Consider the following 22,653-nt stretch of genomic DNA (forward strand, 5'->3'; position numbering starts at 1 on the left):
CAAAAGTGGTATTGTGGGGTCATATGGAAGCTCAATTTCTAGTTTTTGAAGGACCAACTGTTCATTGGTCCAGCATTTCTGGAAAGCATCTTTTCTTCTTTCAAACAAAATCCATCTTTAATCATGACTACTAAAAATTGATCTTAACACTAAAGAGTGTGAAATAGGAATTATAAAAATAGTTGTTTAAGAATTGCTGTAATAGTTTTTGTTGTAAGAAAAAAGTGTATAAGAAAATAATTGTGTTGAAATACATCATGATTTTAACCATATTAACAGAAAATTCATATTAACAATGTTACCTTTTAGTTGAAATATTGAAACTAAATATAATTAAATATAATTTATTAAACATTTTATTTTATATTTAGAATTCATTCACTTATGACCAATATAATTTTTTCATAGAGTACTAATGTGGAAAGTCTCAAATAACTTTGATTGCAAATGTACATTTAATGTGAGAAATCAGGATTAGTGACAGACTCCAAAGTTTCCTCTCACTTTCTCTCTCTCTCCTTCCCTCCCTTCCTCCCTCAGTTCCTCCCTCCCTTCCTCCCTCCCTCCCTCCCTCCCTCCCTTCCTCCCTCCCTCTCTCCCACCCTTCCTTCCTTCCTTCCTTCCTTCCTTCCTTCCTTCCTTCCTTCCTTCCTTCCTTCCTTCCTTCCTTCCTTCCTTCCTTCCTTCCTTCCTTCCTTCCACCCTTCCTTCCTCCCTCCCTCCCATCCTTCCTTCCTCCCTCCCTCCCATCCTTCCTTCCTCCCTCCCTCCCTCCCTCCCTCCCTCCCTCCCTCCCTCCCTTCCTTCCTTCCTTCCTTCCTTCCTTCCTTCCTTCCTTCCTTCCTTCCTTCCTTCCTTCCTTCCTTCCTTCCTTCCTTCTTTCCTCCCACCCTTCCTTCCTCCCTCCCTCCCATCCTTCCTTCCTCCCTCCCTCCCATCCTTCCTTCCTCCCTCCCTCCCTCCCTCCCTCCCTCCCTCCCTTCCTTCCTTCCTTCCTTCCTTCCTTCCTTCCTTCCTTCCTTCCTTCCTTCCTTCCTTCCTTCCTTCCTTCCTTCCTTCCTTCCTTCCTTCCTTCCTTCCTTCCTTCCTTTCTCCTTCCCTAAATTCTGGTTGATTATTTAAATGTTCTGTTTTGTGTTAAGGTTAAAAAGTTTACGTGACAGAATCAATTAAAACAGTGCTAGTTTTCTTCCTTTGGGCTATGTTTCAGGTCCTTGACATGCTAGGCTAATTGTTCTCACCTCAGTAACTTTTCTTTGTAGATCGCAATATTGCCCAAGATTACTTCATTTATAGGTAAGAGGATTTAGATGTTTATCCAGTATAATTTTTATCCTTAAAAATTGTATGTTTAAAAATATCATCATTTACGATGAAGCTAATGATATGTCTTCTTTTCTGATTCCACTTATAAGTCTTCACTTCTATTTTTTACACTTCTACTTAAACATTGCTGCTTGCTTTTACTTCCCAATAAATATTCTGTAAATGAAATTCCTATTTTGAAAGATGCCAGAGTGAGTTCAACAAATAATAATAAAGATAAACCACCAGTCGTTTGACTTTTAATACAAAGGATCCATTAGAAACACATTTCCTTTTTACTTAAAATACAGGCTAGATTCTTTCCAGACAGCCATTCTGTCAACTGTGATTATAAAACAAATTGTACTCTTATTTATCATGCAGTTTTGTTCAATGATTTTGCACTATATATATATATATATATATATATATATATATATATATATATATATATATGTGTGTGTGTGTGTGTACAAGAATTTGGGTCAGAGATATAGTATAGCAGATAGGGTATTTCCTTTCATGTGGGTTAGATGCTCCAAGCCCTACCAGGAGTGATCCCTAAATGCAAAACCGGGAGGAAGCCCTGAGTACTGCTTTGGTGGCCCCAAGAGAACAGCAACAAAAAAGAATTTATAGTGTGGTTTATGCCCTTGCTAGGTTCTTAATGCACTATAATAGCCCTATTAGATCATGATAATCCTCTTACATTTTAATAGTATAGTGTATGTATGTATTAAAAGGAGATATTCTTACTAAATAATCCTTTAAAGAGACCCTTTTCACCTGAATACTTTGTTTTTGCTTTAGAATCTGTATATTTCTAATTTTAGTTCTTCATCTTGAATTATGGAAGAAGCCTGAAACATTTTTCTGAGATGTGATATTGTGCACATCAATTTATTTTATTTTGAAATTTATTGGCATGATATTTTATTAACTTTTTGGAATATTTTATTAACTTTTCCCAATCTGTCAAGCAGTTGAATAGCATATGAAAATATATACTATTTAGATATTCAAAAAAAAAGTCCCCTCTAAAAGAAACACTGTTTGAATAATTGCAGTGAACTCAGGACCTGATCATAACATTGCAAATTACTGTCTAAAAGTCCCTATGGTTGGGTAACTCTTTAAAAATAGAAAAGTGTTTTGATCAAACCCAGATGTTTCTATTTTTAATTCTTGGCAGACTTTCTCAGGAGAAGATTTTCATCTTCAAAAAGAGAAAACAGACATTGCCTTTAGCCTACTGTGCTTAAGCCCTCGGGGGTTTGTAGCCTGAGTTTGATACAGGTAGACTTACTCACTGCTTCAGTTTTGTTTGGGACAGTTGATAGAAAGAACAAGTACATACAGAAGGTATGCTTTTGGATTACAAGTTATTTAGAGCTCTGGCTCTGTACTTTGTGATTTTTAGTGTGTGGTAAAGATTATACTATTAATTATTACAAATAAAATGATGCAGTACCTTAATTCACTGTGGATCACCTTTAACCCTTGTAATGGCTATCAGAACAGAGTCAGGAATGAAGCTTACCAACTTTAGGAGGGTGATGTTGATTAGCCTATGGCATTGCTTGAAGAATTTTCGAGGAATTCTTGGTAAACCAGTGCTTAGAAAGGTTAGAGATTACACTAAGCCAATTAAATTTTCTCCACTGCTCAAATTTCTAGGGAGGATATTTAATGAGGTGGATAGATCTCTGACTAAGCTAATATAATCACTTTCATGAATTCCTCTGAAATAATATTTGTAAGCACCTGATAAATAGAAAATATTAAGCTTTTGGTTAGATTTCTATTCTACAAAACCATTTTTAAGTATTTTAGATTAAAAAAATTATAATATAAAGAACAGCACTTGGAGTTATCTTTGAATAATCACTGTGAAGGATCTCAATATCAATTCTGTTGCAAAACTGTAAGTTTTATATAATAAACTCAACAAAGAATATTTTATAATTAGAAAATGAAAGCACAAATTGAGTACATAAAACTCAATTTTAAATGTTTAATTATATACTATTTTTATTTCATACTTTAAAATTTATTTTAAAAACATTTCTTGGATTAAAAATTTGTCAGAATTAAAGAAAATGAATCAGTTTTCAACTATAGAAACAGAAACTACTAGATTAAGTGAAGCATTCTTAATATAAGAAACGAGTTGCTCACAAAACCATTGAGGGGACCATATATTAAACTTTAGGTTAGACCTTCAGGAAAATTGTTGTATCAATAACACTGAGTCAATTCTTCAAGGGAACCTCAATCTACAGTCCTACAACTAAAGTTAAGATTGAAAGTCTCAACTGTTAACTCCAGCATCATCATGACCTCTAGAAGTAGTGAATCATTAAGTCACTATCAGAATAGATTTTGAACACATTAGTCTGCTGAGTCAGAATGAAAATATCTACATAAGTGTCATCCAGATTTTGATGTTTATCACAAATTTTTTAATATGTAGAAATCAATAATTCAAATATGTTTCCCTCACCTGTCCGCATAGAGTCACTAATTTCCTGGAGTTTTTTCTAACATTGTTTCTAATAATCTGTCCAGCATTTCAACAGCACTTGAAAGTAATCCTCTACCAAAGCATCCATGCTTTTTTGCTGAGGTGCAGTCTGATTGGCATAACCATTCCCTGAGCATAGAGGGTTTTACTCTACCAAGACCAGCAGTCTAGCAGGCACTTTCTCTTCCCACAACATGAACATTCTTCTGCTCCATAGCCATTTAGACATGAAGCTTCTTGCTAGTACATATATGTTGGGGAACAGTTTTTCTAAATGTACCCAGACATGTTGCACATAAGGTCTGGGAAGGTGCGGGACAAAGGTTGACGGGTACACTGAGGAACCACCCTGGGAGACAGCTGACTGCCGTTCACTTTATTGCCAAATACAAACATATTTTATAGAGCATCTCAGCTTAAGAGGATGGTCCAATTACATAAAGTTAAGCAATACTGACCTATCACCTTTTGAACTTTGCTTAGTTCAGGCCAAACTCCAATTAGGGTAGTTAGGTATGACTCTTGGAGGGGGGAGTGAGACTCAAGGCTGATGCGTGTTGCTTGTAAAATTTTCCCAGATACACCCGACTGGGTGTTATGCAGAGACAGGTCTTATTTGCTATGCAGGGATAGATCTGATCTGCTCCGGCGCCTGTAGCCATGCTTCGCACATAACACATACATATGATTTTTCAGTTAAATATGCATACCCAGTGATATGGTATACCCAACAAGTATGAGTTCAGGAAAACTGGTCATGAAATTTTATTAAATTACATAAATTTACATTCAAGTAAATGCTCAATATGTTATTAATGAGTACAGGTGGGAAAGGAATTATATACATTTGAGTTAGATAGTATATCTTCTTGCCGGTAAAGTATATATATACATATACGTATACATATATATGTATATGTGTGTATATATACACACACACACACACACACACATATATATATATATATATATATATATATATGGGGGGATTGGAGCGATAGCACAGTGGGTGGAGCATTTGCCTTGCATGTGGCTAATCCAGGTTCGATTCCTCGACCCCTCTCCAAGAGCCCGGCAAGCTACCGAGAGTATCTTGCCCGCACATCAGAGTCTGGCAAGCTACCAGTGATGTATTTGATATGCCAAAAACAGTAACAACAAGTCTCATGATGGAGACATTACTGGTGACTACTCCAGCAAATCCATGAGCAATGGGATGACAGTGATACAGTGATTTCCCCCCACAAACCCCCTCCCAACCCAAAGCTCTGATTTCTCCTCTCTCCTAAATGTGTTCTCGTAAAATAACAGCAGTTGGAACAACAAAATCAAATCATTCACTAAAAATGCCTGTATATTAGTGTTTTTTAATTTATTTTTTAATTAATGAATCACCATGAGGGTACAGTTACAGATTTTCACATTTTCCTGCCTGTATTTCCCTCATACAATGTTTGAGCACCCATCCTTCCACCATTGTCATTGTCCATTCTCCGTCACCAATGAACCCAGTATCCCTCCCACCACCTAATCCCATCCTCCCCACCCCATCCCGCTCTGTGGCAGGGTATTCCCTTTTGTTCTCTCTCTCCTTTTGGGTGCTGTGGTTTCCAATACAGGTATTGATTGGCCATCGTGTCCAGTCTCTAGTCTACTTTCAGCATGCATCTCCCTTCCCACACGTGGTCTCCATGCACATTTTACTTGGTGTTCCCTTCTCTATCTAAGCTATATTTTCCCCCAGCATGTGAGGCCAGCTTCCAAGTCATGAAGCCGACCTCCGGGTAGTTATTTCTACTATTCTTGGATGTTAGTCTCCTACTCTATTGTTTTATATTCCACAGATGAGTGCAATATTTCTATGTCTATATCTCTCTTTCTAACTCATTTCACTTAGCATGATGCTTTATATGTTGATCCACTTATATGTAAAGTTCATAACTTGATAGTTTCTAATAGCTGCATAGTATTCTATTGTATAGATGTACCAAAGTTTCTTTAACCAGTTGTCTGTACTCGGGCACTCAGGTTTTTTATATATTCTGGTTATTGTAAACAGTGTTGCTATGAACATATAAGTGGAGATGTCATTTCGACTATACTTTTTAATTTTCTGGGATATATTCCCAGCAGTGGTATTGCTGGGTCAAATGGAAGCTCAGTTTCTAATTTTTTGAGAAGCGTCCACATTGTTTTCCAAAAAAGGCCGAACCAGTCTGCATTCCCAGCAGCAATGTGCAAGGGTCTCTTTCTTCCCACATCCTCGCCAACAGTGCTTGCTTTTGTTCTTTTGAATGTGTGCCATTTTCTGTGGTGTGAGGTGGTATCTCATGGTTTGATCTGCATCTCCCTGATGATTAATAATAAAGAGCATTTTTTCATGTGCCTTTTGGCCATTTGTATCTCTTCCTTGGAAAAGTTTGTGTTCATTTCTTTGCCCCATTTTCTGATGGGGTTGGATGTTTTCTTCTTGTAGAGTTCAACCAGTGCCTTATATACCCTTGATATCAACCCCTTATTAGATGGATATTGGGTGAATATCCTTTCCCATTCTGTAGATTGTCTTTGTATTCTGGTCACTGTATCTTTTGCGGTGCAGAAGATCCTTCGTTTAATATAGTCCCATTTGTTTATTTCTGTTTCCATTTAGATGATCAGTTGCGTGCCATCTTTGAAGATACCTTTAGTTTCAATATTGTGGAGGGTTTTGCTGACCTTGTCTTCAATGTACTTTATGGATTGTAGTCTAATGTTGAGGTATTTAATCTATTTTGATCTGACTTTCGTGCATAGCGTCAAGTCGAGGTCTAAGCCCATTCTTTTGCATGTGGTTGTCCAGTTATGCCAGCACCATTTGTTAAAGAGGCTTTCCTTGCTCCTCTTCATATTTCTTGCTCCCTTATAAAAGACTGGATGATCATACATTTGGGGTTGTGTGTAGGGATATTCCATCCTGTTCCATTGGTCTGTGGCTCTGCCTTTGTTCTAGTACCATGCTGTTTTAATTGTTACTGCTTTGTAATAAAGTTTAAGGTCGGGGAGGGTGATGCCTCCTATCGTCATTTCCCCAAGAATTGTTTTAGTTTTCCGTGGGCGTTTGTTGTTCCATATGAATTTCAGTATTGCTTGATCCATTTCTTTGAAGAATGTCATGGGTATTTTTACAGGGATCACGTTGAATCTGTATAATGCTTTGGGGAGTACTGCCATTTTGAGAATGTTGATTCTCCTTATACATGAGCAGGGGATATGTTTCCATTTCCTCATGTCCTCCTTTATTTCAAGGAGTAGAGTTTTATAGTTTTCTTTGTAGAGTTCATTTACTTCCTTTGTTAAGCTGATTCCGAGGTACTTGATTTTTTGGGGCACAATTATGAATGGGATTGCTTTTTTCATGTCCCTTTTCTCTGTCTCATTGTTTGCATATAGGAAGGCCATGGATTTTTGGGTATTGATTTTAAAGCCTGAGACTTTAAAAGTCTATTTTTTCTAAGAGTTTCTTAGTAGAGGCTTTAGGCTTCTCTAGATATAGTATCATATCGTTTGTGAATAGTGAGAGTTTGGTTTCTTCCTTTCTTATCTGTATGCCCTGAAAATCTTTTTCTTGCCTAACCACTATTGCAAGTACTTCCAGTACTGTATTGAACAGAAGTAGTGAGAGTGGGCATCCTTGTCTTGTCCCTGATCTTAGAGGAAAGGCCCTTAGTTTTTCCCCATTGAGGATAATTCTTGTCATAAGTTTGTAGTATATAGCTTTAACTATCTTGAAGAAAGTTTCACCAAAACCCATTTTGGTGAGAGTTTTCATTATGAACAGATGTTGGATCTTGTCAAATATTTTCTCTGCATGTATTGATATGATCCTATGGTGTTTAGAGAAATTGACACTTTAAAAAAAGTGTGTGTGTGTGTGTGAGAGAGAGAGAGAGAGAGAGAGAAAGACAGAAAGAGAGGAGAGAGAGGGTGAAAGAGAAAAAGAGATGGAGAGAGAGAAAGAAAGAGGGAAGGAGGGAAGGAAAGAGGGAGGAGGAGAGGGAGAGAGAAAAATGTAAGACTTTTAGAAATGGGGTTGGGGGACTCTGGTGTGCTTATTATTTTAACCCTTGTATTATTAAACATCTTTTTATAAATTCTAATATCTTTTTCTAATCAAAACAGCAGTGCTCCCCTGCTATATCCAAGCTCAAATATATTAATGACTGAACTTAAAAAAATGAAAACATTTTTTCCTTTTATGCTCAGGTGTATCTATGTCTGGTTCTGAATCATTTTTATATCCATCAAAAAGCTTCTGCCTGGAAATAACAGGTATTTTAAGCATTCAGACAGAACCTTGCTTCTTTTGTGATTCATTCTGCATCTGTAAAAACCCTAATGGATCTTTGTTAGTGGAGGCTTTTGTTATCTTAGGGAATAATGCCACATAGCAGTGAACACTGGGAAAATCTAAAATATCTCAAACCTGTTAACTGCCAAACTACTTAAAACACTTGGGCAGTTTGACAGTAAATTTTTTCAATCACTACTTAATTACCTCTGTGCTTTGGAGAGAGGCACGGGCCACTGTCGATATGAAATGTTTTTGTCTCTTCCCCAGATTTCTTTGAGGGACAGATGCACTGTACTGCAAGCATGGCTGGATATACTGAATATAAGGAAATATAATTTAAAAAGTCAGGGTAGGCTAAGGGTCACCTTTAGAGAAGAGCACATAATTACATGATAATCGGTCTCCAGGAAGTACAATCTATTCTTAATTTTCTCTCACACACCCACAGAATTTCTTTCAGAGTGAATACTGTCTGAAGAATCTTCTTTTTTTCTCAAGAATCAGGAGGAAAATGGAAGCATAATTTCAACACATTATTCATTTCCTTTAGCAAATTTATATTTATTTTTATAAAATTGGTCTTTAAAACTTCCGAACCAGACTCCGGGAATTTTAAATGACCCAAATTCAAGGTTAATTAATTTAAGAGTAATTTTCTTTTTGCCTTTAATGTCTTCAATGAATGTGTAGTGATTTTTCTCTCTTCTTTCTTTTTTTTTTTAATATACCTTTTTGGTTTTTGGGTCAAACTGAGCAGTGCTTTGTGCTTACTCCTGGATCTGCACTCAGGAATCACTCCTGATAGGGCTTAGGGGACCATATGGGGTGCCAACGATCGATCCTGGTTGGCTCTGTGCAAGGCAAGCACCTTACAGCCTGTGATTTCTTAACTTTTACTTTTTACAGTCTAAATGAACAGGCTGGAGCAATAGCAAAGTGGGTAGGGAGTTTGCCTTGCACGCGGCCTACCTGGGTTCGATTCCTCTGTCCTTCTCGGAGATCCCAGCAAGGTACCGAGAATATCTCACACACATGGCAGAACCTGGCAAGCTACCCGTGGCGTATTTGATATGCCAAAAACAGTAACAACTGTTTGGCAGTAACAACGAATTGTGAGATGTTACTGGTGCCCACTCGAGCAAATTGATGAGCAACGGGATGACAAGTGCAAAGTAATTTAGTTCTACTTTTCTATTAGTCATTTTAAACCTTGCCAACAAGAAGAATAGCCAGTCTGGTGGTGGGAATAACTCTTAAAAGACAGAAAGGATAACTTCCTCTTTGACACCTCACCTGTGCCTGTCAGATTACATAAGTGCAAGGTTCTCACCTACATAAGTTGAGGGAAAAGACAAGCCAAAGGGAAAAGGAACCACAAGGCTGTAGGCCTTAAGTGATAGGCCGTGGATCCCAGTGGCAGACTACCTAGAAGCAAACGGTCTGCTAGGACCTGAGCCTATAGAGCATCAGACATTGAGTGGTACAAGGGTGGGTTTTGAGGAACAAAACCAAAGACATTAGTGCAGACCAAGGTCAGTATACATGGGAACCAACAAAGGACCAGTATGAAGGCAGAACATAGATTATTGGGGCACCCATTATACAGAAATACTTCTTTAAGTATTATATAGAAATATATAATACTTCTTAAAACTATTATATAGAAATGCTTCAATAATAAAAGTATGGAGAATTTTGTATGCTAATTTTACATACAAAATTCTAGGAGCCATTGACCCTAACTAGTTCCATGTAATGTAAAAGTTTAAAAAGGCATTTATAACAATTCAAACTTTTGCATCAGTAACTTACACATGATACCAATACAAAGAGAATCACTTCATAAAAGAGGTATAATGATATGGTATATTGATCTTCAGTAGTGGAATATAAAGTTGGCTACAAAGAAAGTTTGATGGACACTGAAGTTGCTTGGATACTTTGAATAGTGTGTTTGCCTGACAAAAATAGATGATTCCTTTTGACCAAATTTGCTTTTACCTTTGTATTGATGTGTATACCAACTAAGCTTGGAATTTCCAGTTATTTTTTATTTTTGTTTGTGGAGTGCATAGGCTCATACTGGTAACTAGATGAATGTTTCTGATACAGATAGCAAAAATCTGTCATAAACTGAAAGTAAGAAGGCTACATTATGCATCTATTGCATATATATCTGTATATATATAGATATATATGTGAGAAAGTTGATATACATGATTGAATTTAGATTTTTGGTAAGTTTTTAAAGCATTTACATATTTATTTGGGCGTTTATAGAGATGAAGATAATGCCCATTGTTTTCACTGTCGGTCCCGTTGTTCATCGATTTGTTTGAGCAGGCAACAGTAACATCTCTATTGTGAGACTTGTTGTAACTCTTTTTGGCATATCAAATATGCCATGGATAGCTTGCCAGGCTCTGCCGTGCGGGCTGGATACTCTTGATAGCTTGCTGGGCTCTCCAAGAGGGATGGAGGAATCAAACCCTGGTCGGCCACATGCAAGGCAAATACCCTACTCACTGTGTATCATGCCCAGAAGATTCAAATTTTGGTGGGAAGTTGATTCCAATCCATCCAGTGCCATTTGGTTCCCAGTGGTTAAAGGAATTAGTTTTAGGTCAAATAGGAGCCTGAGTTAAGATCTGGTTTGAATATTTTGACTCCTCTAATTTTCAGTACCCCGATATATTTATAAAACTGTCAGTGTTGCTTCCAAAGCATAATCAGTATCTGTTCCTTCCTTTTCATTATTCATCCTAACACCCTACTTAAAATATTGATCAAGCTGTTTTAATAGTTTCCTGATTGTCAGAACTCCACTTTTCCCCCTACTTCTCTCTATATTTTTATAGAACTATATTTATAGAATTTCCCTTCTAAATTAGGTGTGATTTCCGATTGGCATAGTAGTTTGCACCTTAGATTTAGTCAAATCCTTGTATCTTTCTGAGGTAAAGTAATGTCTAATTATAGGAAATGGGCTAGTTAAGATGTCTAGAAAATAGTTATTTAATTTACCCAGAACACATAAATTGACTGGGAATGATCTTCACTGTTTGCACTTACCTTCATAAAATTGATTTTGGTAGTCATTATTCTACTAAAACATAGCAGTAATTGTAATTGGAGCAAAATTTAATGAATATATACTGAGCTTTAAGTATCATCAAAATATTATATTATCTGAAACTTGAATATTATGAGTTAATTAAAAGTATATGGGAATACATTATTCTTATATGTTTCACGAATCAGTGATTTTGTGATTCATAGAAAAATGAATGGACTTGACATACCACTAAAATTCCTAGGAACTCTATTCATTAGATTTCTATTATCTGTGTAAATTGTATAACATGACAAAGTTGAATGTTTCCTATTGATTTCTATTTTCCAGAGAAATACAGTAACATCCTGGGCATACCATTTGAACTACGTCCTGATTGGATCTCTGCTGTGTTTCCATATTTTTCTTTATACCATTCTCTCTATATACTTTATGTTTGAATATAGGAGGCATATACTTCATATGCAGCCACTGCCACAATAGCCCAGTATTTAGCAGGCAAGATCCAACCTTTTTAAGGACTCTAATCTTTGTTCCCAAAGCACTTAAGTCATCAATTTCATAGCATTCATCATGTTTGGTTAAAGAAACATTTTTTTATTTTTGCTTTTTGGGTCACACCTGGCAATGCACAGGGGTTACTCCTGGCTTTGCACTCAGGAATTACCCCTGGTCATGCTCAGGGGACCATATGGGACGCTGGGATTTGAACCCGGGTCGGCTGCGTGCAAGGCACACGCCCTACCCGCTGTGCTATCTCTCCAGCCCCAAGAAACATTTTTACAGATATATTCTAGCTGACTGAGAAGAAGGATAATTTGGTGTTCTATGCACTCCCAAGACCTTAAGCAATATTCTTGGCCCATGGGAAAATTGAACACATGTTCACTTGGTGTTACAGGAAACACATAATATGTCACAGCTATTTTTCACTCCTATCTGTGATTAAGAATCAGCAGAGTTCTGTAAACAGAGTTATCTAGATTCAGACTAGACTTATTGGATCACAGTGTCTCCGGGATAATTCTAGATTTGTTCATTCTTTAGTCACTCCAAAGAAGAGTCTCTGTAGGAATTTGTAAAGGCATATTTTATTGTGTATGGCAAGTCCTAAGGAAAGTGTGTAGAGGTGAAGTGATGTCACACACTGAAATTTGAACTTTCAGAAATTCTATGTTTCAAATAAAAAACAAAAAAATGAATATGACTGTAAAGAGGGCAATAAGGAAAATAGTTGTTTTAGTAGAAGTAAAGACTTTATATAAAACTAATACTAAGTAATTATAAATAAGTATAGAAGGTCCAGTTTACAGGAGATACAAAATCTGTATTGACAAAAACATTTCAGTAAAGCCTTCCAGCCTTAAAAATGATATATGCCACTATATCATTTCTGCTTTATGGCATTGTGAAAGAGTAATTTTTATAACTCTTTCTATTAGCAAGTAATACTTGCTAATAAAAATAAAGAGGTGGCTTCATTCATAAAATATTTTTTCCAAATATTTCTCTTTATTTTGTTTCCTTGTACAGTACACAGTGATACTTGGGGCTTACTTCTGGCTATACATCCAGGAATTACCACTGGTGGGCTTAGGGGAAAATAAGGGATGCCAGGTATAGAAATCAGGCCAGCTGTGTGCAAGGCAAGTAACCTATTTGCTATACTATCACTCCGGCCCAATTTGAAGTATGACATTAGAAGTTTTCCAAATACTAGAATGTTAGAGACAACAATATATACTTATCCTTTGCCTTTGAATAGAATTTTACAAAAAGCTAGCTTATCATTGAAAAATGAAATGATTCTTTGCTAAATAAGTTTAAGGATTATAAGGTGTATGCTAGCTGTATGTGAAAGATGCACTTTATTTTATTTTTTATTGTATCTCTGTGAGATATATTTACAAAGCTTTCATGTTTGAATTTTAATCATACAATGAACAAACATCCATCCCTCCACCAATGTACATTTTCCACCACCAATGCCTCCAGTATCCCCACCCCCATCCCATCCGTCCTCTTGCCTTATGGCAGACAATTTACTTCTTTCTCTCTCTCTACTTTTGGGCATTATGGTTTGCAGTACAGATACTGAGAGGCTATCACATTTGGTCCTTTATTTACTTTCAGTTCATATCTCCCATCCCGAGCGATCCCTCCAGCCATCATTGACTTAGTGATCCCTTCTCTATCCCGGCTTCTTTCTCCCCAGCTCCTGAGGCAGGCTTCCAACTATGGAGCAATATTCCTGGCCCTTGTGTCTACTGTCCTTGGGTGTCAGTCTCCTATTATGTTATTTTATATTCCACAAATGAGTGCCATCATTCTATGTCTGTTCCTCTCTTTCTGACTCATTTCACTTACATGATGTTCTCCATATTTTTAAGACATAGTGAGTTAATAGGTTTAAACTGTAGAATTTCTAAGCAAGCTACATATGACTAAAATTGCAAATCTCCAAGAAGAATATGTTGGTAAACCAGATTCCCCAAACTTTATGTAGTGAATAACTTAATGGTAAATCACTGAACATTTAAAACTTCTCAACAGGAGTTGAAAAGTGTTGTAAGAAGCTTGGGTGAAGTGGGGAGTCAGGGAATTCGCCTCTAGAAGATAATGCTTCCACCTTTCTGCTCTGCTCACTTGGCTAACCAGGCATGCCTGGCATGGGTCAGGACTGGTAAAATCTGCTACAAGCACCTACACCATGGGATCTAGCATCCCACTAGCCCTCCAAGGCAACTGTCAAGCCATGCTACTCCAAGCTACATGTCAAGTCTACTAGTTCTGCAGGGTGTGGGAATTGATACCTAGCCTTCGCCTCAGGTTGCTGTGTGGAATTGCTCTTTGCAGAAAAGGGAAGGTCAATTCTATCTCAGCACAGGGTTCTATGGCTTTTCCTCATGGAAAAGAATATCAGGAAGAGGTGAAATACTTTCATTGAAAAAAAAATTACTTGGAGAAGTGTGAAAGGAAAAGAGACAAAAATGTGTTAAAAAGAGATCCCAGGTTTCTCCTGAGTAGAAAAAATAAAAGCTGAGGATACACTTTAGGAGAAGGTGATATACAATTTCTTCAAATTGTCTTGGCCTAGAACTCTCTGGATATATGACAATGAATCTGGATCACAGGGAAAGTCTTAGAATTTTGATAGTCCTTTTATATACTAGTTAGGACCCTTAGATTCTCCCGGAGCTTCTCCTTTCTGAGGCAATTCACCCTTTTCTGGATAGTGCCTTAGTTTCTGCATCTGGTTTGTGCCTGTTGTTGAAATCTCCAAAGAGTTTAGGGTCTGATGTCAAAATGATGTCATCTGCATGCTTTGGGCTGCTTCTGGGCTGGAAAATTTCTTCTTACTTTTTCTACCTCTCCAAAACTCATTGCGAGTGCTTTTCCCCAAACCATGCCACATCTGTCTATCTGCAACAATCCCCCTAAAAGTTTCACCTCTTTAAATCACATAGTTTAAGGTACATTTTCTATAACTGGCAATATAAATTGCTATTTGAGCAACATGAAATGCAAAAGCCCTACCTGCTGTACTATCTTCCCAGCCTTCAAATTTCATTAAGTTTTAAAAGATGCAACTCCTTATAATAACTTGATGAAATTCCTTCAATTTGGGCAGTAGTTGATCTGATGGAGATCCAATTTCCAAGCTTTCAGTAAGATACAACTACCAGGCAAAAATCTTAAAGCATCATCACGCAAAGAAAAATGTACCTGCAAAAGTATTTATCCAGTCCACATAATTGTTTTAATATTCATTTCACAGACAAAAATCTCCTTTAACATCACTTATACTAATTAGCAAAGCTCCCAGTGCTGGTGCAAGATGAAATTTGTCTATGCTTTAGATGCAGACTATTAATGTGGAATCCTTAGAGTCTTTCAAAACCAAGTTGACCGAGTATGCATTCTTAATTAAGGAACCTCTAACATTAGAAAGCCACTTCTTAGCTATAGATTAAATGCTAATGTATATAGTGCTGTATATGTCAATATTGTTTTATTTTTTAAATTGAATCACTATGAGATACAGTTTCAAACTTACAAATTTTCATGATTATGTTTCAGTCATACAATGATTCCATCACTCCACCAGTGCTCATTCTCCACCACCAATGTTCCCAGTAACACTCCTGCCACCCTCACCCCTTCCCACCTCCTGCCTCTGTGGCTGGCACATTCCCTCTTATTCTCTCTTTCTCCTTTGGGTGTTATCATTTGCAATACAGGTATTAAGAGGCCATCATGTTTGGTTCATAGTCTACTTTCAGCACACATCTCCCATCCCAAGTGATCTCTCCAAACATCATTTACTTAGTGGTCCCTCTCTCTATCCCAGCTGCCTTTTATCCTACAATGTGAAGATGGCTTCCAAACCATGGTGCAATCCTCCTGGCCCTTATCCCTACTGTTTTTAGGAGTTAGTCTCCTATTATGTTACTTTATATTCCCCAAATGGGTGCAGTCATTCTATGTCTGTCCCTCTCTTTCTGACCCATTTCACTTAGCATGATATTCTCCATGTCCATCCACATATATGCAAATTTCATGACTTCATCTTTTCTAATAGCTGCATAGTATTCCATTGTGTAGATGTACCAATGTTTCTTTAACCAGTTGTCCATTCTCAAACACTCATTTTTTCCCCCCCAGATTCTGACTATTGCAAACAGTGCTACAATAAATATAGAAGTTCAGATGTCATTTCTACTGTATTTTTTTTGTATCTCTGGGATATATTCCCAGAATTGGTGTTACTGGGTCATATGGGAGCTCAATTTCTAGTTTTTGGAAGATTGCCCATATTGTCTTCCAAAAAGGCTGGACCAGTCAGCATTTCCACCAACTTTACTATTTTTTGTGCTTCACTAAAGTTTAATGTATTTTAGAAGTTATTCAATGTGGTTGTATATATAACAGTGTAAATCATCTACTTTATATTATACTTTCTACCATAGCTATAAAAAATTGATAAAAACATTTTTAAAAATCAAAGTAATGTTGGTTTATATAATTTAATCTTTCTGGAGTGCTTTTCACACCAACTCAAAGTATGTTCCCACATAATGTTGCTACCAAATTGCAATATCCTTCTATCACCATCTTCTGTTCCCCTTCAATCTTATCATCCATATGACTAAATCTTTAGCAACTTCATATCTGTGATATTAATATGTGCATTAGTCTACATTTTTATTCCATTTTTCTGCTTTGTTTTTCCCCATATATGAGTGAGACCATCAGTATTTGTCTTTCTCCTTTGACTTACATTTTCTAGCATTTTACCCATTAAATTCCATGTAGTAACAAATGCTGGGATTTACTCTTTTCCAATAGATTAATAGTAGTCTATTTTGCAATTATACTATGTAACATTTAAGTGCTTATTTTATTTTTATCTATTTCCTGGCAATTATATTTAGTCCTGCAATGAATGCATGATTGCACATATTATTTAAAGTCATATTTTTATCTATTTGGATGGATACTTAGAAGTAGAATTTTGGATAGTTTATTTTAACATCTTTTTTTTTAAATTTTTAAATTTTTTATTTTTTAATGAATTACTGTGAGGTACAGCTACAGACTGACAAACTTTTGTGCTTATGTATCAGTCATGTAATAATCGAGTAATCATTTACTCTAATCATAATACTCTACCAGTACCCATTGTCCACCACCAGTATTCTCAGTATCCATTTCCCCAACCCCCACTTATATGCAAATTTCATGACTTTATCTTTTCTAACTGCTGCATAGTATCCATTGTGTAGATGTATCAAAGTTTTTTTAAGTCAGTCATCTGTTCTTTGGCACTTGGGTTTTTTTCTAGATTCTGGCTATTGTAAACAGTGATGCAATGGACATACAAGTGAAGACGTCATTTCTACTGCATTTTGTGCATCTCTGGGATATATTCCCAGAAGTGGCATTGATGGATCAAATGGGAGATCAATTTCTAATTTTTGGAGAAATGTCCATACTGTTTTCCAAAAGGACTGAACCAGTAAGCATTCCCACCAGCAGTGAAGGAGAATCCTTTCTCCCCTCATCCATGCAACACCGGTTGCTTATGTTCTTTTGGATGTGGGCCAATCTCAGAGGTGTGAGATAGTATCTCATTGTTTTCATCTGCATCACCCTGATGATTAGTGATGAAGAGCATTTTCTCATACACCTTTTGGGCATTCAGATTTCTTCTTTGAGAAAGTTTGTGCTCATTTCATCGTCCCTTTTTCTGATGGCGTTGTATGTTTTCTTATTGTAGAGTTCAACCAGTACCTTTAATATTGTTGATCTCAACCCTTTATCAGATGGGTATTGGGTGAATATCTTTTCCCATCCTGTAGATTGTCTTTGTATTCTGGTCACTGTTTCTTTTGAGGCTCATAAGCGTCTTAGTTTAAGATAGTCCCATTTGTTTATCTCTGTTTCCACTTGCCTGGTCAGTGGTGAGTCAGCTTTGTAGATAGCTTTAGCTTCAATGTTGTGGAGGGTTTTGCTGACCTTGTCCTTAATGTCTTGTCTTCAATAGATTCCAGTCTGATGTTGAGGTCTTTAATCCATTTTGACCTGACTTTTGTACATGGTGTAAGTAGAGGTCTGAGCTCATTCTTTTGCACGTATCTGTCCAGCTTTGCTAGCACCATTTGTTAAAGAGGATTTCCTTGCTCCACTTCACATTTCTTGCTCCCTTATCAAAGATTAGATGATCATATTTTTAGGGTGTGTATAAGGATATTCAACCCCATTCCATTGGTCTACTGCTCTGCTTTTGTTTCAGTACCATGATGTTTTAATTATTACCTCTTTGTAGTAGACTTTGAAGTTGGATAAAATGCCTCCCATCTTCTTTTCCCCCAAAATTGCTTTAGCTATTCATGAGGATTTGTTTCTCCATATGAATTTCAGGACTGTTTGATCCATTTCCTTGAAGAAAGGTATGGGTATCTGTAGGATAACATTGGGTTTATCTCCTTAGCCTTGCCACAGGGAACTTAGTTTACCTTAAAGCAATGTCTTTTCTGTGTGAACACAGGAAGACAGTTAATATTATGCTTTGTAACTTGGGAGTTGATTGACTTCAATAATATTTATTCCCGGGCATCTGCTTTCTCAACTCAGTTGCCCTTAGTTCCTAGCACCCCAAACGCAGTGTACCAGTGAGGGACAGAATGGATCCAGGGCAAGCTGTGGGCTACCCTGGCATCGAAATGGGCCAGGCCAAAGCACCACAATACTCAACTATAAGTTGAGAGCATGGTCATGGACAAATGCTTCATGATCCAAAAGCAATGATGAGTCTAGGACCCTGCTGGGGTTAGGAAGACTAACCTGGCCTGAGGACGGTGGTCTGGAATATATAGTGAGATGTCCTCAGGAAGAACCAAACTTTAAGGTTGACATATCTCTTACTGTGCTCATACAGAATGGCATTGCTAGAAATATTAGAAGTAGATTTACTACAACTATTTAAGTGGATCACTAGCTGAAGAAAGAAGAAAGCGACATTCCCTGTATGGGATCCCACCCTTGAGCAGATCTCCTAGTAATTGGGAGTAATCTCTTTAGATGAGATTTTGTTAATCTCCTGAAGAAATGGTCTTACCCCTCTTTGTTGATTTGTTAGTGTTCAACCCACTTTTGTGTCACCACCCTATGTGATTGCTATATAAACTAAGACTACGGGAAGTAGGGGGAGAAGACACAGGAGCAGAGCACAAAGTAAAAGAGAATCAGGGAGTCATTGGAGCCAGAAACAGGGGAAAGAAAGAGCACAAAGCGAGTGAGAATCAGAGTCAGAGTCAGAGTCAAAGGAGAGACTACAGAGAGAGAGACTGGAAGACAGAAGAGAGCATAGCTGCACACACAGAAGCTGAGCACAAAGGAAGGGTCATCCGATCCATCTCATACACTGTGGCTCGAGAGCACCAAATGTGATGGCAAGCGATAGAGAGCAGTCCCAGGAGCCTTCGAATAACACACAACACACATCACCCTTTTCGCATGTGTGCTTTTGTATTTTTTACAGGAATCCATATAGTGATTGCCAATCCATGAACAGGGGATATGTTTCTATTTCTTAGTGTCCTCTTTTATTTCGTGAAGTAATATTTTGTAGTTTTCTTTGTACCGTTTTTTCACTTGCTTAGTTAAGCTAATACCGAGGTACTTAATTTTCTGAGGCATGATTGTGAACGGGGTTGCTTTCCTCATGCCACTTTATTTTCTCTCATTATTTGCGTATAGGAAAGCCATGGACTTTTGTGTATTGATTTTATAGACTGTGACTTTATTATACAATTCTATTTTTTCTAGGAGTTTCTTGATAGAGGCTATGGGGTTCTCTAAACATAGTATCATATCATCTGTGAATAGTGGGAGCTTGATTTCTTCCTTGCCTATCTGGATGTCCTTAATATCTTGTTCTTGCCTAACCACTATTGCAAGTACTGCTAGTACTATATTGAACAGAAGTGGTGAGAGTGGGTATCCTTGTCTTGTCCCTGATCTTAGAGGAAAGACCTTAGATTTTCCCCATTGAGGGTAATGCTTGCCATAGTCTTATGGTAGATGGCCTTAACTATGTTGAGGAAAATCCCTTCTATACCCATTTTGGTGAAAGTTTTCATCACAAGTTGGTGCTGGATTTTGTAAAATGTTTTCTCTGCACCTATTGATATGATCATATAGTTTTTTCTTTCTTCTATTGATATAATGGATTATGTTGATTGACTTCTGAATGTTAAACCATTCTTGCATCCCAGGATAAATCCCACCTGGTCGTGGTGTATGATCTTTTTGATGAGTTGTTGGATTCTATTTGCTAATATTTTGCTGAGGATCTTCACATCAGTGTTCATCTTACATATCAGCCTGTCATTTTCATATTTTTGGTGTTGCAGTTTGCTTTTGATATTTAGGATTATATATGCTCATAGAAACTACTTGGGAGTGTTTCAGTTTCCTCGATTTCCTGGAAAAGCTTGAAAAGAACTGGCAGTAGATCCTCCTTAAATGTTTGGAAGAATTCATTAGTGAATCCATCTGGGCCTGGGCTTCTGTTTTCGGGAAGACTTTTGATTTCAGTTTCAATTTCCTAGATAATAATAGATCTATTCAGGTACTCCAAATCTTTTTGGTTCAGCCTTGGGAGATTATAGAAATCCAGGAATTTATCTATTTCTTCTAGGTTCTCTTGTTTTATGGCATACAAACTTTCAAAGTAATCTCTCATGATCTTTTGAATTCTTTGGTTTCTATTGTGATGTCCCCCTTTTAATTTCTGATTTGCTTTATTAGGATTCTCTCTCTCTCTCTCTTTCTTGTGAGTCTTTCTAGTAGTTTGTCAGTCTTGTTTATTTTCTCAAAGAATTAGCTCTTGGTTTCATTGATCTTTTGGATTGTTTTTTGGTTTCCATGTCATTGATTTCTGCTCTACATTTTATTATTTCTTTCCTTCTGCCGTTTTGGGCTCCTTTTGTTGGTTCTTTTCTAAGGTCTTGAGCTGTGAGGTCAAGGTATTTATGTGGGCCCTTTCTTTCTTCCTGAGATATGCTTGCATAGTTATAAATTTTCCCTTTAACACGGCTTTAGCTGTGTCCCATAGGTTCTGGCAGCTTGTGTCTTCATTCTCATTTCTTTCCAGGTATCTTTTGATTCCTTCCTTGGTTTCCTTCCAGACCCACTCATTGTTCAACATTGAGATGTTTAATTTCCAGGTGTTTGATTTGGTTTTCTGAGTCTGTACGTGATTAACTTCTGTCTTCAGTGCATCTTGGTCTGAAAGTGTAGTTGATATGATTTCTATCTTCCTGATTCTATTGAGGTCTTGTGACCCAGTATGTGTTCTATTTTGGAAAATATTGTGCACTGGAAGAGAATGTGTATTTTTTTGGGGGGGGGGGGAATGGCTGTAATGTCCTGTATAGATCTATTAGTCCTCTCCTATTTCTTTCTTGAAAGCCAGTGTTTCCTTTCTGAGTTTTAATCTTGTTGATCTCTCCGGAGGTGAAAAGGCAGTGTTGAAATCTCCAACTACTGTTGTGTTGCTAGAAATGCCCTTTTTAAAATCTGTTAGCAGTTGCTTTAAATATTTAGCTGGTCCCTCACTGGGTGCGTATACGTTTAGGAGTGTGATTTCTTCCTGCTGTACATATCCCTTGATTAATAAAAAATGGCCTTTGCTGTCTCTTCTAATCTTTTTCAGCCTGAAATCTATGTTGTTGGATACTAGTAAGGCCATCCCAGCATTTTCCAGGGAGTTGTTTGCTAGCAGGATTGTTTTCCATCCTTTGACTTTGAGACTGTGTTTGTTCTGACTGTTCAGATGTGTTTCTTGTAGGCAGCAGAATATTGGGTTCAGTTTCTGAATCCATTTTGCCACTCTGTGTCTCTTAATTGGTGCAGTTAGACCATTGATATTGAGAGAGATTATTCTCATAGGGTTTTGTGCCATCTCTCTCTAGGGGTTTGTTGTGTTTGTAGGGTTTTTCTTGTCTTACAATAGCCCCTTTAGTCCTTCTTTTAAGTTTGGTTTTGAATCTATGAAGTTCCTGAGCTGTTGTTTAATCATGAAATACTATATCATTTCTTTGAGTTTGAGTAAGAGGTTAGTTGGATAAAGTATTCTTGGTGAGGCATTCATTTCTTTGAGGTTTTTAACTATACCCCCCCCACCATTGTCTTTGGGCTTGGAGGGTTTCCTCTTATAGGTCTGCTGTGAATCTAAGGGGTGCTCCTTTGTATGTGATTTCCTTCTTTGACCTTGCTGCTTGCAATATTGTGTCTCTATCCATGATGTCCATCATTCTATGATATGTCTTGAAGTCTTTTTATTAGGGTCCTTTTAGCTGGCACCCTTCGGGCTCCTTGGATCTGGATGCTTGCATTCTCCAGCTCTGGGAACTTTTCAGCAATGATATCTTTAACTGTGGCTTTTTCAGTGGGGTTGCCTCCCTGTCCTTCTGGTACTCTGATGATTCTAATGTTGTTCCTCTTGTATTCATCCCCTAGGTCTCTGATTTGCCCTACAGCTATTTTGAGGTATTTGTTTGTTTGTTTGTTTGTTATTGTTACCTGTTATTGTTTCTCATTATTTGTTGTTTCCTGTAAGCTATCACTGATTCTGTCTTCAGCTGTAGCCATTCTATTTTTGGAGGCACAAACTGAGGTATTTATTTCATCTGCTGAAACCTTTATTAGTGTCACTTCTGATTGTAACTTTCTTATTTCTGTTTTCATTTCTTCCTGTATTTTCTTGGCTGTCTGTTCTGCTGTTTCTTTCATGTCCTCCTTTAGTTTATTGGATGCCTGTTCCACTGTTTCTTTAGTTCATTGAATATCCTCAACATTTCATCTCTGAATTCTTTGTGAGAGATCATATTTGTGGGTAATGCCTATTGAGGC

This window comes from Sorex araneus, chromosome X (assembly GCF_027595985.1).
Source record: "Sorex araneus isolate mSorAra2 chromosome X, mSorAra2.pri, whole genome shotgun sequence".
NCBI lineage: Eukaryota > Metazoa > Chordata > Mammalia > Eulipotyphla > Soricidae > Sorex > Sorex araneus.